At 40.0% G+C, this 6000-nt stretch overlaps 1 protein-coding gene across 2 annotated transcripts in view; it reads left to right on the forward strand.

Annotated features, from left to right (window-relative positions):
• AUTS2 (activator of transcription and developmental regulator AUTS2) overlaps window positions 1-6000 on the forward strand; it is a 1151910-nt gene that overhangs the window by 803531 nt on the left and 342379 nt on the right. The gene's annotated exons all lie outside the window — the stretch shown is intronic.

A 6000-nucleotide genomic window follows, 5' to 3' on the forward strand; every position in this document is an offset into this window, starting at 1 on the left:
GATGAATAGAAATACTCAGGTACTTTTATACCTAGAGATCGGGGAGAACCTAGTTAGGAGCTCTGTGCTGTTGAGTTAGGAAGCTCTTCCTCACAGTTTGTTGTGGGCTTCCTTTGCCTGCTCCGTGGCCGCGTCAGGCATGCTGTGTGCTCTGCAGCCTTCCTGTTTAACACATTGACTGCCACACTAGAAAAAAATTTTTTTCTTTGGGGCCACAGTGTTTTGTTATGAAAATAGAATAAAAACTTCAAAAACAAAACAATTCTTTCTAATTTAATGAAAAATTTGTTATTTTTTATTTTCTGTGCATGAGTTATATGCAACTTGAAAAATAGTTCTCATGGCTCCCAAGGTGAGGAGACTTGTGAGTTACATATGCTTCACGAGGCCCCAGGCTCACAATTAGTGTGAATTAAATACAGCTCACATGGCAGTTAATGTGTTAAATGCATGCCCTCAAAAACGTCATGGCATGTATAAGAATTAGCAACCCCTCCAGCCTAAAGAGAATTATCTGCTGTCTCTAGATGATTCTCAAAAATATGCCAATAGCCATGTGAGGCATTATAAATCCATCCAGGTTGGTTCTGACCATTTTGTAGAAGTAATTTTACATGTAATTTTAACTGGCACATCACATGAAAGAACAGATTTGAAAACAGTGGTGTGCATGGCCCTGAAGGTTTCATCTTGGCTAATGGTCTAACCACCTTATGGTGCTACTTTGGATTGTGACAAAGGTACCAAAGAAAATGTCTGCAGTCTAGAAAAGATTTATCACTAAATATAACTGTATATTACTTTATATGTACCTCTTTGTTATAACTCTATAATATATACAAGATCTATATGTAATTATTGTATATTATGTATATTATATATACATGTATATTATGTATATTAATATATAAGATTGATTACTTAGTGTATGTAAGCATGATGGTACATGCATGTACAAGTCCGGAGTATGTTGTATACTTGTCTGTTATCACTTGGTATATTTATATATGTATTTATGTATGTACAATAGCTCATAAGTCTGAAAAATGACTTACACCTGGTCGGTAAATGTGTGGACAAGGGTAAGAATATAGATTGTCAGTTTGGAGAAAGATTTATCAGTTTGTAGACATCTGTGTATACAAAAATTCCCAAGATTTCTCCTGTGGTGTGTGTGCGTGTGGGCTTGTCCATGTGATTAGCTGTGCATTCCCACACTGTCTTCTCGGAGGGATGTAGGGTATTATCGATTTGGGAAAATGGTCACTCCTTCACAAGGAGCCATTTCATCTTGATCAGCATTTAATTGGAGAGGAAAGCCTAATTTAGTTAAATTAGAATTGCTTTAGCCTTTGTTTCTGAGCTAAGATTTTATACTAAAATTTCTAAAGTAGGGACATGTGTCATTTTTCACACATTATACTAATGAAAAGAGTGGTGTGACCTAGTGGTTGGAGAAAAGCAGTTTAGGACTATAAATACTGGTAGACCTTCCATTCAGTACACCTTTATAAATTATCCATTTAATCTTAAAGTAAATTCAAAAGCTGATCCAACTGGGAAATCAAACTCTGATGCAAGCAACCCAGGGACCTGTTCTCTAACTCATGCATTTGAACGGTGTTCACAGTAAGAAAAGTCGCGTGCATTGAGAAGTTAGATCTGCTTCAGGGAGTTATAAGCAGTAGGCAGCCATTCTTTTTCTATTGGCCAGGGTGTAGGTGAGTGTTATACCTTTTTCCCTTTACTTTTGCAGGTATGTTTTAGAGAACCTGATAATTAGTTTTTGTGTATATTTTAATTATTTTTACCCATCAGTTGAGATTACTTTTGACTGAATGAGGCAGTAGAGTGGTTGGTTTGTCTCCTGTGAAAAAGAAGTCTGGAGGTCTTTGTGAGTGAGTTACCGCAACTCAGTGATGCTGCTGGGAACCCAAGTGCTTCCATGCTTCTGCTCTGCCACCTTCCCCATGGAGAATGCAGTCAGTGCCTTTGCTGCCTCACAGTGATAAGATGGCCACTGCAACTTCAGATCTCATCTCCTGAAACTGGAAGAGCAGAAGGTTCTCCCTTAGGAAGCTTTGCCTTTTTATTCAGGTAGGGTCATGCTTTTTAGGGACTTTTAACTACACCATCCTTGGCCAGAACTATTTCAAACAGTCACTCCCCACATGCAAAGGAGCTCAGGAAATAAATTATTTAATTAATTATTAATTAAATAAACATATCGCTGCCCTGAACAAAATGGGGTTCTGCTTAAAAAGAAAGGAGAAGGGAGATGTGTACCTGCTGCAAAAGAGTTTTGCTGGACAGTGCCTTCCCCTGGCCTCTCAAAATGTACACTGGTCAGACCAACCTGCATCATTTCCAGTGTATGATATGTACAAATCATCATTGGCCCTCCAGAAAATCCTAAAAGAACAAGTTTCAAGAAAGGTAACTAAAATGATCCACATTTAAAATTGCCACCAAATGAGGACTTTTAGTCTAGAAACAAGCACCTAGAGAATGGCCAAAAGACAATGTCCATGCAAATAATAAAAGGGAACAGTGTGGGTAATTACACATTGCTTATCAAATCCTACAATACTAGAATGTGGAAGTTTGCCTGGACACATTGAAAAATGTGTCATACTAATAGAATTTTTAATATAACATACAGTCAACTTGTAAAACTCATTACATGAAAAATAATATAGACAATAAATATAATTAGAGTCAGAAATATTTTTGTAATGTTAATAAGTGATTCCAATTCTGAGTCAGTAGATAGTTACTGGGAACCTATTATGTGCTCACAGTCCATAGGGGAATATAGACTATCTGACCGCATAACTATGACAACACAGCAAGCACTAAACCAAGATATGAACAATGTATAGTATTGAGGAACACAGAGGACAAAACAGCCAACTCTGCCAAGGATTGTTGATGAAGGAGATTAATCTCTTTCCTTTGGTGTTTATATCCAAGAAGACAGTTTTAGTCTTCTACAAACTGTCCCCTGGTAACCCTAGCAGAATGTCTGGGCACAGACTAGAATGGAAGTTCTTATACAGTCTTATGTTCTTGTTGTTAGCTTCCAGGAAATTCCAGTTTGGGAAAGTAAATGATGCCTGGACTGATGATACAAGGAAGTGAACTCTAGATCTCAAATCCTTTTATTAAGTAAATCCTTTTCAAGGATCTTTGTAGAGCAAGGAATGTAAGGTAATTTATGCATCCATAGAATAATACTGCCTCTGAATAATGAAGCTGGTTAAGCTGGCCAAAAGCTTTGGTGGACATGACTCCTTAAAGATGGGACCATTACAAAGTGAGAGTTTCTCACAGCTTTTTCATGTTTTTAGGTCACTGGTGTTTGACATCATTCTGGCAGCTCACCAAAAGTTTCCTTTGCATCTTTACTACTATGTAGGTACAGCTTTTATGTATAATTATTAAAAATAATATAATTTATGTCCCAGCCACCCCACGCTCTCTCTGGCACTGCTGCCAGTCCTGGGACATTGGGAGAAGATCTGAGGAGCAGCTCACCTGCAGGCTTCTCGGTCTTCATTGACTGACACATCTGAGGGGTCCTGTTCCCAGCAGGGCTTCCAGTATGAGCAAGAGCAACTCTTTGCTCATCTTCAAACAGTCTTGTGCATTATTTAGATAACCAAAATGTTCCAGATGTCAGAAACTGACTGTCACACCAATCTAGAATGTAAGTTGTTCTTAGGCAGGTAGCACCTCTGTTTTGTTCATTTCTCCATCCTAAAAGAGAGGAGGTATTCAACAAATGGTTGCTGAAACAAAGAGGTAAGTATGGTTTCGATTAGAGCTGGAGATGGCTCTTGGGCAAGCCAACCTGTGTTAGGGACCTTGGTGAGAAGTCCTGGAGAGCCAGCAGCTATATGAAAACAAGTAGAGGGAGTCAGAAAAGACAACTAAGGCCCGTCAGTGTTTTCTACTTTCCATTTTACAAAGAATCTGTGCTTTTTGTAGGTAACATAATATCCTTGGGGAGTGATCAAGAAAAATGACAGAAAGCAAGTGTTGTCTTGGGCATAAACCTGCAGTGTCATGTTATTATCTTCGTGCCTCTCCCTCATTCCTCCTTAGAGTTACCTTTGTATAATTTCTTTTTAAACTTTTTTTACCTACACGATACTTTTGTGAAAAAACATGGAGGCTTCAGTCATATTCTCCTGAATTTGAATGCCAAGGAGCTGAGTAACCTTTCTGAAATTTTCCCATGTTTGTTAGGCACTGTCCAGCAAAACTCTTTTGCAGCAGGTACACATCTCCCTTCTCCTTTCTTTTTAAGCAGAACCCCATTTTGTTCAGGGCAGCGATATGTTTATTTAATTAAATAATTTATTTCCTGAGCTCCTTTGCATGTGGGGAGTGACTGTTTGAAATAGTTCTGGCCAAGGATGGTGTAGTTAAAAGTCCCTAAAAAGCATGACCCTACCTGAATAAAAAGGCAAAGCTGATCCAACTGGGAAATCAAAAGCTTTCCCTGACCGTCCCTAAACCTGAGTTCATTGGCCCATTGTGAGCAGGTCCAGAGGCAGTGAATTACTTGTGGTCCGTGGCCCAAGGACTGAATGAGGAGAGGCATTTTAATCAAAGTACGAGTGAAGCCTGTGTGGAGATGAACATGCAATTAGTGATCTCCTCCTATCAGGAATAATCAACAGTGGGCCTGACAGAACTGGGATTTTTTACATGGATGATCTGGGCATAGATATTGGTCAGCCCTGTGTCCTTGAGAACTAGAGACAAGAGGCATTTGTAGGTTGGTCCCAAACTGGGTGTCAGACATATTCAGCCTGCATTCATCTGCCAGCCTCCACAATGCAATGTCAGGAGGGAGGTTTAGCAGTGGGGAGACAATTATGAGATTCTCACAGGTGAGAAATAGAGAATTCCGCTCACTGCCTAGGAAAGAGAGAATATGGTGTGGAAGGAGGGCAGCAAAATATGTTGCTGACATACACTGAAAAGCCCTGTCATCCGCTGAGGCCCCACTGCTGTCTCAGGCTTAGAGCATGGGAGAGAATGCTTTTAGGTAAAAAGATGCAGAGCTTAGCCCCAGTGGACACTGGGGAGAAACCCAGAGCTCAGGGCCTGAGTTAGTTTAGTTAACAAGCTTTCTGCACTGCCTCATTTCTTCAGAGCCTGTATCAGAGGTTACCAAATCTCCCAATGCAGTGGACCCAAAGTAGTGAGCTGCTTCAGTTTGGGAGCAAAGATCTCACTATTTGGGACTATGTTGTCATCATGTTATGGCTGCATATTAACACAGAGTAAATAGTTTCTTCTCCAGGGTACTCACCCATTCCCTTAGGGATAAATGTCAATTCCTTCTAGAGAGACCTGCTCACCTAACCTGCCAGTTCCCAAAGAGCACCAACTCAGACCTTCTCATAGCCTTTTCTCTGGCCTTCTCAGGTCTCTTTTTCCCATTACCTGGTGATCCCTTCATGGGAAAAATGAAACCAGGATGTGGGGGCAACCTAGACCCTAGTCCTGGTTCTGCCACCATTAGCTTTGGAGCCTTGGCCAGGTCATGGCCCCTCTCTGAGTTTTTAATCATCTCAGCTGTAAAATACAGTCAGACTTCCTGCCCTGCTTAATAGCATCATCTTAAACATTAGATGATGTAATAGATGTGCAAGTACATTGCATAGTTTGAAGAAGTATTCAAATGTATGGCAGTGATATTAGTAGGCTTATTAAGATTTGTCTTTTCCCATGATATTAAAACTAGGCCATCTGAAGTCTTCCAAATAAGAAAAGCACAGTTTAGTGCAATCCACTGTTTAGGATCTGGTCATCTCCAGTGTTTGTCCATCAAGTTGTTCCTCAACGTGGCCTCTGCTCATTATAAGGTTACACAACCTCAAGGTCTCTGCTGCTTTCTCTTTGTCTCTTCTGTTTTGGGGGAGAGACATCTAGTAACGTATTGTGGCTATATTAAAGTTACAGGCAAAGCAAGTCAACAGTTAT

Source organism: Lemur catta, chromosome 2, assembly GCF_020740605.2.
Source record: "Lemur catta isolate mLemCat1 chromosome 2, mLemCat1.pri, whole genome shotgun sequence".
Classification (NCBI taxonomy): Eukaryota; Metazoa; Chordata; class Mammalia; order Primates; family Lemuridae; genus Lemur; species Lemur catta.